We start from the raw sequence: 12133 nt of genomic DNA on the forward strand, positions 1-12133 counted from the left end.
TTTTTTGTTTACATTAAGAAGGAAGGCCACCTCACAAGTGTGCTCTCTGCCAAAGTTAGACACAGTTACATTACAAAAGATTGAGTGCACTGGCACCCGACAATATGCAAATGAATCTGCCAAGGGAATGGACATTCCCTCAGCAGGAAATTAATCTGGAAGAAGATAAGAACAGTCAGCTAACTGAAGGATTTAAGTCTACTTGCAGGATATGATTATCATGTAAAACTGGGATAGAAGAGCCAAGGTTCCTGCAATTATCCAGTGAAGTGGGAAATGAAATCAAAGATACTGAGCTACATTAGTGACCTGAAGTATAAGATGAATGTCATAAACCTTTATATCCGTGACTCTTGCAATGTGCCAGCATCATGCTTTCTGGAAACGATTATGCTCTATCTCCTCCTGATGGTGTATTCTGAGTCTATTGCATAGCCATGATGTTTAAGACTGAGCTGTGTAGGGGCGCCTGGGTGGCTCAGTTAAGCATCCGACTTCTGCTCAGGTCATGATCTCACGGTTTGTGAGTTCGAGCCCCGCATCGAGCTCTGTGCTGACAGCTCAGCCTGGAGCCTGCTTTGGATTCTGTGTCTCCTTCTCTCTCTGTCCCTCCCTCACTTGTGCTCTATCTCTGTCTTTCAAGAATAAATAAATGTAAAAACTTAACAAAAAAAAAGACTGAGTTGTGTAATATCGGGGTTTGAAATAATAATACTGGCAGGAATTCAGAGGAATGTTGTAACGCCTGAATGGTTATGAAAATGTAAGTGCTTAGGATAATGTCTGGCACAATAAGGAATCAAGAATAGTATCACGTGGTCATGGGATCCAGAGCCACAAACCTCATGGATAAGCTCCCCATGGATCACCCTCGGGTATATTCTACTACTCTTCACAGGAAACAGCAACTTCTGTATATTTTTCAAAACTCAGGGAAGCTCCCCGGGAAACTTAGGTATAGAGGCAACCTCTGAGGCCTTCTCCTTTCAGAAACTTCCGGAATCTCAAACAAGAGGTGAGCCAGACATATACCTATCTCTCCCCTAAATGTGAGATAAGAAACAAGGTGTACAGATATCTTTTTGAGTCCCTGCTTTCCATTCTTTTGGGTATCAACCCATAACTGGAATTGTTGAATCATATAGTGATTCTAAGTTTAATTTTTTGCGGAATCACTACACTGTTTTCCATAGCGGCTGTACCATTTTATGTTCCCACCAACAGTGCACAGGGGCTCCAGTCTCTCCACGTGCATACCAGCACTTACTATTTCTCCCTCCCTCTCCCTCTCTCTCTCTCTCTCTCTCTCTCGTTTTTTATAATAGCAATCCTAATGGGTATGAAGTAGTATCTCATTGCATTTTTTTAAGCTTATTTATCTATTTTGAGAGAGAGAGAGCATGTGTGAGCAAGTGGTGGAAGAGAGAGAGAGAGAGAGAGTGTGTGAGAGAGAGAGAAATCTCAAGTCGTCTCCATTCTGTCAGTGTGGAGCCCAACATAAGTCTCAGTCTCATGTACCATGAGATCATAACCTGAACCAAAATCAAGAGTCGCTCAACTGACTGAGCCACCCAGGCGCCCCCTTATTGTGGTTTTGCTGTTTATTTTCCTAATAGTTAGTGATGTTGAGCATCATTTCATGTGCTTATTGGCCATCTGTATATCTTCTTTGGGGAAATGTCAATACAAGCCCTTAGTCGATTTAGTCCATTTGTTTACTGAGTTGTTTTTGTTCTTGTTGTTGGGTTAAAGGGGTTATTTTATATTCTGGATATTAATCGCTTATCATATATATGATTTGCAAGTACTTTCTCGCATTCTATTATAGGTTACCTTTTCATTCTGTTAATAATGTCCTTTGATGCACAAGAGTTTTTAATGTTGATGAAGTGCAATTTATTTTTTCTTTTGTTTCTTATGCTTTTGGAGTCATGTGCAAGGAATCGTTGCCAACTCCAATACCAGGAAACTTTTCCCATATGTTTTCTTTTTTCTTAATGGAGATACAGCTGACATATAACATTGTGTAAGTTTAAGGTGTAAAAGGTGTTGCTTTGATACATTTACGTATTGCAATATGATGGCCACCATAGCATTGCTACCACCACTATTGCCTCACCTAAGCATCCTTTCTTTTTTGTGATAAGAACATTTAAGATCTAGTCTCCTAGAAACATTGAAATTTATAGAAGAATATTGTTGAGTATAATCACAGTGCTGTACATTAGATCTCCAGAACTTATCTTCCAATTGGAAGTTTGTAGCACCTGACTAATATCTCCTTGCCTCTCCTACCCCCTGACCCTTTGTAACCACCATTCTACTCTTATTTCTACACGTTCATTTTTATAGATGCCACGTATAAATGAGATCATACCATATTTATGTCTCCCTGTCTAATTTGTTTCATGTAGCCCCTTTGGATACATACCAAGAACTGGGATTCCTAGGTCATATAGTAGTTATATTTTTATATTATATGATACATTATAGTATATTATATTTCATCTAGCAGTTAAATTTTTGAGGAACATCTACATTGTTCATCATGGCTATACCAACTTACATTCCCACCAACAGAATACAAGAGTTCCCTTTTCTCCATATCTTCACCAATACCTGTTATCTTTTGTCTTTTTGTTGCTAGCAATTCTGACAGGTGCCAGGTGATATCTCATTGGAGTTTTGATTTGAATTTCCTTGATGATGAGTGAGGTTGAACATCTATTCATGTACCTGGTGGTCATTTGGATATCTTTTTTGGAAATATGTCTATTCACTTTCTCTGCCTATTTTTTAATCATTTGTTATATGAGTTCTTTATATATTTATGTTAACCCCTATCTGATATATAGTTTTCAAATATTTTCTCCTATTCGCTGGGTTGCCTGTTTGTTTCTCTTGCTATCTAGAAGCTTTGTACCTTGATGTAGTCCTACTTGTTAATTTCTGCTTGTGTGCTACCATATGTTTTCTTCTAGGAGTTTTATAGTTTGAGCTCTTACACTTCGGTCTTTGATCCATTTTGAGTTAATTTTTGGATATGATGTAAGGTACAGGTCCAATTTCATTCTTTTGCATGAGGATATCCAATTTTCTCACTATCATTTATTGAAAAGACTGTCCTGTCTCCATTAAGTCGCCTTGGCACCCTTGCTGAAAGTCATTCGACCATATATGCAAGAGGTTATCTCTGAGCTCTTGACTCTATCTATCTGTCTTTCTTTATGCCAGCACCATGCTGTCTTGATTAATATAGCTTTGTTTAGTGCCCCTCTTAAATCATGTTCTCTTGATGCCTTCTACTTCTCCAGCTTACCCCTGAAGCTTATTTCCCGAGGGAAGAAGAAAGTAGGTATGCTTAGGAGGCTGTCGATCATCTCTGACTCTCAAAGCTTGTGCAATTAGGTAAGGGTGGGTTATAAAACAGTTTCTTTGCAGAGTTCTAAGTAGTAACTGATACAGAAGCCTCCTGCCCTTTCTATTCCCTTCAAATTGTCCAATAAACCTCTCCTTTCAGGGCTTTTACCCAGAAAGGAGAAACTGAACAGATATCTGACCATCCATTTTCCCTATCTGCCTTCCCTTTCTTCTCCCCATAATCCACCAAGAGTAAATTAAACAGTTTTTTCCCCCTTCTGTCTAACCTGGACCTCCCTTATATAACACCTTATCATCAAGTCCACTAGCACTACTTCCTAACAATGTCAATAACCCTGAAAACTTTGCTTCTTTACCTTGGTTTATAAATTTTGGCATGGTTCTATAAATAATGAAATTGGTTGGGACTTTTCTTGGCTCAACTATCATGCAAAAACTAGCTTTCCCCCCTCCCTTCCATTTCTACCCCAAGCAAAGAATGTTCCAGTTAAGAGTCCTTAGAGAAAGCATTCCTGAGTGAGACAGAGAAAGGACTGGGGGTCTGCCTTGCATGGTGATTTGAAAGGCATGTGAATAGGAAAACACATTCATTCTGGCCAGGGTAGGAACACTGAATTGCCTTGCCTACTGGGTGTAAAATAATGGCTGAGGAGATATGCAGAGCTCCAATGTTCCATTAAAGTTGCCCCAAGCTCAACCTAAGTGTACATTTATGTTTCGTGTTTAGTAGAGGCTCTCACTCAAGGCAATACCTTGTGAAATCACAACACCCTTTGGAAAATGACACATTACTCTCATGTGAGATATTCTCAACTAAAAAGATTTGAGGACAGTAGCATAGTCAATACTGCTGTCAACGGAGAGGCAGCTGAACGTCTGAAAAAGGGTACAGAACCAGGAATAGTAGACAACAAAGGAAGAATTCGCCAACTAGATAGCACTGCCAAGCGCTGGCCTTCCATGTAGATGATCAAAGAAACTATTGCTGAATGTTGAAAAGCATTGCTTGGATGAAGCCACACAGGGGTCATTGCCATCTGTTTTACTGGCATTTCTATTCTGCAGAGTTTAGCCAAGTTTGCATAACATGTGTAAGTTTAATCTTTGCAAAATTTTAATTACTGAGTTTTGAAAATCTGAGCCGAAGAAAGCAAATCCAACCAAATATTTTGTTTTACTTCTTTAACTTAATACTTTATCAAAGCATATGTTTCACCCCCAATTTACTCTGTCTTATTTTGTAACAGCAAGGAATATTTTCCTTATTTTTTTAAAGTTTATTTTATTTTGAGAAGGGGGAGCACAGTGAGAGGGAGAGAGAATCCCAAGCAGGATTTGGGATTAATTAACACTGTTAGCCCAGAGCCCGACATGGGGCTTGAACCCATGAACTTTGAGATCATGACCCAAACTGAAACCAAGAGTTACTTAACCAACTGAGCCACCCAGGCACCCTACACGAAAGAATAGTTTAGATGCATATTATTTCCAATATTTTCCTCATTTACTATCGTATAAATAATGTTGGATGAGAAAGAATATAGGTTATTAACTACTGACAAACATCTTAAACAAATTATATGATGGTGGGAGTAAAGCAATGCATTTGGGTTTTCTTTTTTTATAGTATCTGGCACATTTCTAGATTCATAAAAATCTTAACAGGGCTACAATAAAGTGGCCTTCGATGGATTCTAGTGAACTGTAATAAGATACTCAGTTACTAGCTTAAGACACAGTAAGTTCACTATAACCCAATCTGGCAGAAACTTTCATATTAGTTCATGTGCTCCTGCTTCCTGCTCCTCTCCTCCTACAAACCCCATCACTCCTTCGGTGCTACATTACAACCAATTAACACAATTTAACTGCTTGTTTGCAATACATCATTTTTTCATTACTCTTCTAAAGGAGTTTCCTTTTTCTTCGTTTTCTTCATCAGATCATTGAAGTAAGTCTCCAAAGGCTTTAAATGTTATACTTGATTATACTCAGTGTTTTAAAGGAATGCCGTTCTAGGACTATGAGATACTAACATTTGAATCATTATACATTCCTTGTGATAAGAATATGATACAATATTGCTCTTTTCCCAGAATTGCTAATAAAAAAAGATATGGGAGGCTCATATAGGAAAAAATATATATAATAGACTGTAAGCTTTCCTGAGAGGATAGTTATGATTTTATTTCATAGCAGCTACCATTTATCAAGTGTTTATAATGTATCAGCCACTGTGCTAACTTGGACATGTGATTTCACTTAACATGACAGCTGAATGATGCATGTACTGTGCAATCATCCAATTATCCCAATTTTACACACGGAAAATAATGAAGCTCTCAGGGACTAACCACTAACCCAAGGTCACAGACCTAGTAGGTGGAACAAGAGATACGCTCTGGTTCCGATTCCAAGATCAGCATATTCTCCATTCTAACAGGCTGCTCCTCTGGGTCTTTGTATCCTTAGGGCCAAGGACAGGTATTTGTTGACTGTAATGTGGATAATGCTAACAAATCGCCCATAAGTGGTTGCAGTTTGATTTCAATGTTGTTCTTCTTAATAGCCATTTCTGGCTGAATGTAACCGTTATTTTATTTTGATTATTGTCAAAATGATTTATGAGCACACGTAGCTCAAAGAGGGCTGAAAAGTAAGGGCTTATCATGGCTACAGGGAAGGCAGTCGGGGGGTCAAGGTGTTAAGATGGAAGTTGATGATGAGAGGAAGCTGAGAGACTAGAAAGTAGGGAAGAGAAAACAAAAGTGAAGAAACAAAAAACAAGCACCTGTACCTCCTCTTGTAATATTATTTCAATTCACTTTGTGCCACCATCATTCCTCCAGCTACATAAGCTAGAAATTTAGGATGCATCTATGATTATCCCTTCTTTACTTCCCTCATCCTACTTAACAACACGCCTGTTCTAAATCCTGCATATATGATTGCAATCTGTCTCCTTGTCTTCTCCCCTGCAGTCACTTTCTGTTTTATTTCTCACCTGGATTAAAACATTTCACATTAATCTGCCTGCCTTCATAGTCTTTCTCTTTTTAGGTTCTTTGTCCACACAGTAATAAGAATGACATCACACTTTCAAATCTTATTACTTCACTCACCTCTTTTAAACCCTTTAGTGGCTTCTCTCCAACTCAGGAGAAGTCTAAATCTACCCATGTTTATGCATTGCAAATGAGTGAAATTAATTTGAACAATACAGCAAATAAATGCCAAGTTTGTGTGTGTGCGCGTGTTGTTGTTTTGGAAATATGGGTAGCCTCTGGTGGTAAGAGGTAGTTGGGGACTATATGTTCTCTCTCTCACATCCTGACTAGTAGATGGTATGTTACAATGAAAGAAAGTCTCAAGCTAAGTTCCATCTACCGTGGAAACATGCATTAGGAACGAAACCAAACAAATATACCCTATCCTGTTCTGTAGTTCTGGGAGGTCCCACTTTCTGACCTAAACGCAAACAATGGCACTTTGCATCTAAATCACATTCTGAAGAAGGTGCAGTGAAGTAGTAACGGTAGGACTAGAGAGTTTTGCAGTCAGGTTAGGCAACAGAAGACTGAGAAATGGAGGTACATAAGACCAAAGGGGCTCTAGACCTCTAGTCCTTTGTTGGTTCTAAACCTTCTCCATGAAACAGTAAACAGGTCTGATGTGTAACATTTTTTTTTTTTTTTAATATTTTATTTATTTTTGAGAGAGAGAGAGAGACAGCATGAGCAGGGGAAGGTCAGAGAGAGAGGGAGACACAGAATCTGAAGCAGGCTCCAGGCTCTGAGCTAGCCGTCAGCACAGAGCCCGATGCGGGGCTCAAACCCACGAACCGTGAGATCATGACATGAGCTGAAGTCGGACACTTAACCGACTGAGCCACCCAGGCACCCCTGATGTGTAACTTCTAACAGTAGCCTACTTTAGACACCATTAATTTCATCAATTAAAATTTATTTCTTGTATTCATGAAAATAAAGTGTAGACTCTATGGTATAATTTTTATTAAAATGATCAGTGTTAAGTAACCAACCCTTAAGGAAATTCCTGAGTATGGTATTTCCGATGTTGACAACCACAGGAGAGGTGATTGTAATTAGGTCACTTCTAAAACTATTTAACTGCCCTTATAATGTGCAACAAACTCACTTTCATACAGTTTTACCTCTAGTGACATGCAAGGACTTGTAGTTTCTTCACTGATTCATCTCTAGATGTTGATTTTTTTTTATTTTTTAAGTTTATTTATTTATTTTGAGAGAGTGAGCACGCAAGTTGGAAAGGCAGAGTGAGAGGGAGAAAGAGAATCTCAAGCACACTCTGCACCATCAGCGCAGAGCCTGATGCGGGCCTCAAACTCATGAACCACGAGATCATGGCCTGAGCTGAAGTCAGACGCTTAACCGACTGAGCCACCCAGGTGCCCCTCATCCACAGATCTTTACACAGTACCTCCTTTAAGCCAATCACTCTTCTGGACATACAGTAGTGAACATGCCAAACTGTCCCTGTTCTCAAAGCTCTTGCACTACTGTGGTAACCCAAAATATACATACGTATATGCCCACACACATGGTAATGATACACACTATGCATGAATATTCCAGTTCCTTCCCAGCTGGCAAGTGAGAGAAATCCAAGTAAAGGGATTTATCCCTGAAAAGGAACATTTTTAAAAGAAACAAAGTGAAAGAAAAGGTGAGCTTCAAGGACTAGTAGAGTTCCGATTTAAGGGCTAGAACTGAAGATAGACTATAGAATACAATGAAGGACTCACTATGTCTAAATCACTCCATCTCATTTATGTAGTTCTTCCCAGATTGACTTCCTTATTTCCTATAGGAAATGGTCATTTTCTAGTTGGAAGGTGAAGGAGTGGTTCTCACTCCGAGGCAATTTTGTCCCCAGTGAAGCATTTGGAAATTTCTGGACACATTTTTGTTTGTCATGACTGAGGTGATGTACTGGCATCAAACAGGAAGAGGCCAGGAATGATGCTACATGTCCATAATGCACACGAAAGCTGCCCGCAGCAAAGAATTATCTTGCCCAAAATGTGAAAAGTACCAATGTTGAGAAACCTTGCTCTAATGGTGATTCAAATCGTTTATCATCCCAAAGTAGGAATCCCATAGCAATCAGTAGTTAGTATATAACAAATATGACTCTACTATATAAAAATACAATGATAATATCAACAATATTTACTAAGTACTTACTGAGTGTCAAGAAATATTCTAAGTGCTTTACGTTTATTAACACAGTAATCCTCACAATACTCTGATGTGGGTACTATTGTGGTCTCCATTTTACAAATGAGGAATGTAATATACAAAAAGATTTGAAGTTCACACAGTTAATAAGTGGTGGAACTTATATTTGAACCCAGTCAGCCTTATACTAGAGTATATTATCCTAGCTTTTGTGACACTTTTTCCTTTTAATTTATTAATGTTTTATTTATTTTTGGGAGAGAGAGAGAGAGAGAGAGAAAGAGAGAAGAGGAGGGACAGAGGGAAAGCGAGAGAGAGAATCCCAAGCAGACTCCATGCTGTCAGCACAGAGCCTGACACAAAGCTTAACCTCACGAACCCCGAGATCATGACCTGAGCTGAAACCAAGAGTTGACCACTCAACCAACCAACTGAATCACCCAGGTGCCTTGACACACTCCTTTTCATTTGCTTAAAACCTTAGTGAAAGAGTCTGATTGCTCTGGCTTGGGTAATATGCCATCCCTTGTATGAGCAGGTATGCCCGGGGGAATGGTATCATATGTTGGCTGTATCTGGAACACATGCCCACCCCTCTATCCATGGGGAAAGTTTAACATGCTTAACAGTCCCAGCACATGGTTGGAGTGAGAGGGAAACATCTGGCCAAACTAAGGAAGGGAAAAGGAGTATGAACAGATAAAACAGTAGAGGCCTACATTTTTCATAATGCTATTTCTCATCTCTGTTCATTAGCTCATATTGTTCTCTTATGTTGCATGCTCTGCCCAACATCCTCCCACAAGAACACACCTCAGTTTGACGAACGTCATAAGGTAAAATCTGTACTTTAGAAACCTTCTATTATCACCTCTCTCAATCTGAGTTACGTATTCCTTTCCTCTGTGCCCATAATATCCTACATATATGTCTACTATGATATTGTGCTCATGACATATATTTCCGTCTCCCCCACTATACTATGATTGTTGATAAAACCACAGCTCTGAGGCCGCCTGGTTGGCTCAGTCAGTGGTTGTCAGACTTTTGATTTCGGCTCAGGTCATGATCCCAGGGTTGTAGGATGGAGCCCCACATTGGGCTCCACACTGAGTGTGGAGGCTATTTATGACTGACTCTCTCTCTCTCCCTCTCTCTCTCCCTCCTTCTCTTTCCCTCTCCATCTCCCTCTCCATCTCCCACTCTCCCCCACTCCCCTACTCATGCTGATTCGTGCTCTCTCTCTAAAAATAAAATAATAAGGCCATGACTCTGTATTATTCATCTTTCTCTTCCTAAAGCTTAACCCATATTGTAGAAATCCAGTAACTGTTGGTCGACTAAATGGCAGGTTTGGAAACCCCTTGGGGAAAGTCAGAGGCACATGTCCTAAGATCACTTGAGTTCCTGTAGTAGGATGTTAAGAAAAAAATCCCAGATGACACCATCTGTCTGATAATAATTTAATTTTTCAGCTGAGCAGCGTGCCAAAAACAATGCTTTTATAATTGGCTGTATTATATAGTTCAGAGAAGTCAGGATTCTACTTTTTTTGTTAATTTATGAGTCATAGAATCATAGGAGGACTGAGCTGGAAGAGTACGTAGAGATTATTCAGTCAAGTACTTGGTCATTTAATAAAGAAGAACTCTGAAGTGAGTTGTTTTATGATAAAATATTCAGAGTAATAAAGCTTTCAGAAGAGCCAGAAAGGATAGCTGGATCTCAACTACATACTCTAATCTCTGGTGTTTTACCACTTTACTTTTTTTGACTGATTTTATCTTTGGTTCTAGCTACACACTGTTCGATATTATTGCCTGGCTGCCTAGGTCCCTCTGGAATCTTTTAGCATTCTAGCTAAATGTATGTATTCCAGATATACATCTTGACTTGACATTGTTTTCTTATCTCCAATCCTCTCTCCCTCCCTCAAACCTCAGACATCAAAACTTACTTGCCCTAAGGAAAACCCAGATTTCTATTTTCCCAAGCCATGGCTTCTGACCAAGCAATTCTGTGTCACTAGTGGTTGTTAGGAGGCTCTCCCAATCTGTGCCCTGTTGTGTTATAGTCATCACAAGCATGGTCTCCAACTTCCTTAATTCCCTGACTAATAGGGTTGCCAATCCTCCAACATGAGGTGTAGCCTCCAAATTCCGAGGAATCAGTCATAGTGGCTAGTCTTCATATCACGAAGCTAACAAAGCAGAAACAAACTCTTGTTCAAGGTCCAAGGTTTAAAGACTCTGTGTGATTTATTCCTCATTTCACATTTTCAGGAGAGACATCCAGTGAGAAGTATGACTGAGAACACATATCATGCTAATCGTTTCCGTGCCTCCCCCGCTACCTCTGTAACGGTGGGAAAAATGTGAAATTTATTTAGGAATAAGGCCTGTGGTCATTTTGGGCTTATCGTGTAAGCTTTGTCTTTTGAGGAATAAGAGGTAATGTAGCATTAGTGGTAAAGCACCTAAAATCTGGAACTGGACTGCCCAGATTCAAATTCTAGCTCTACAAGTGATCTTTGTAATCTTGGTCAAGTTACTTAAATTTGTGCCTCAATTGCTCCATTTGTAAAATGGGGATAATGAAAACAGCTCTCTTATAAGGTTAATCTGGAGATAGAATTTGTTAATACCTTTAAAATACTTATAACAGTTCCATGCACATAGTAAGTGCTATATTGTTATTGTCTAGACCCAGGGACAGAAATCATGTAATCAGTTAGCAATGTTTACTGGGGTATCAGGAGAGGTGACTACACATGTCATAAATGTGTCATTTCTGATAGAGACAAAAAGAACATTTAAGCTCAAAGAGGCTGCTTTGGGGATGAATAGCTTAGTTGTGGTCCCATAAAGAGCAGACAACTCAAAGTTCATTGAAATAGGTATAATGACTTGAAGGCCGGCGCTAACATCGCAAGCAGCAAAGAAGAAAAAGGAAATGACCTAATTATTTCAAAAACGGGACAAAGTAACCATAGGAGAGCAAGTTCTACAATCTTAGGCTACAATCCCAAATCTATAAGAACCATTTTAGAAGGTCTAAAAATCCTCTGGACACTATGAGAAAGGAAGAGTATGGAATCTTAGGCAAAGTTGAATGGAGTTAAGAATCAAAACCTAAACAGTCACCTGTTCTTAAGTTTGTACGATCTGGGGGGAAAATGATAATGTATGCCAACTAATATCTGCTGGTAAGTTTGGAATAATCCAAGTAAAACTTAGAACAATATATCTGCCTGACCTTGTGAATTCAGCCTGTTTCTAATTGGAGTCCTTCCCAGAAATCTGACTTCTTTTTCTGCTTCCACATGCTTCTTCTGTCAATGCAACCTGAACTTTCTGTGAGTTCTTGCCATCGCTGAGGAAGCAATAACTCCTATTTGATTCCTCTGACATGGATTCTGCCAAATGCATAAATGTTTCTATTCTAGTTATTGGCTTCCCTTGGTCTCTACACCTCTTAAAGTTGACCAGTGCATTTTTTGTTTCTTTCACTAGATCCTCTGTCCCCCCTAC

This window comes from Crocuta crocuta, unplaced genomic scaffold (assembly GCF_008692635.1).
Source record: "Crocuta crocuta isolate KB4526 unplaced genomic scaffold, BGI_CrCroc_1.0 scaffold1294, whole genome shotgun sequence".
Lineage (NCBI taxonomy): Eukaryota > Metazoa > Chordata > Mammalia > Carnivora > Hyaenidae > Crocuta > Crocuta crocuta.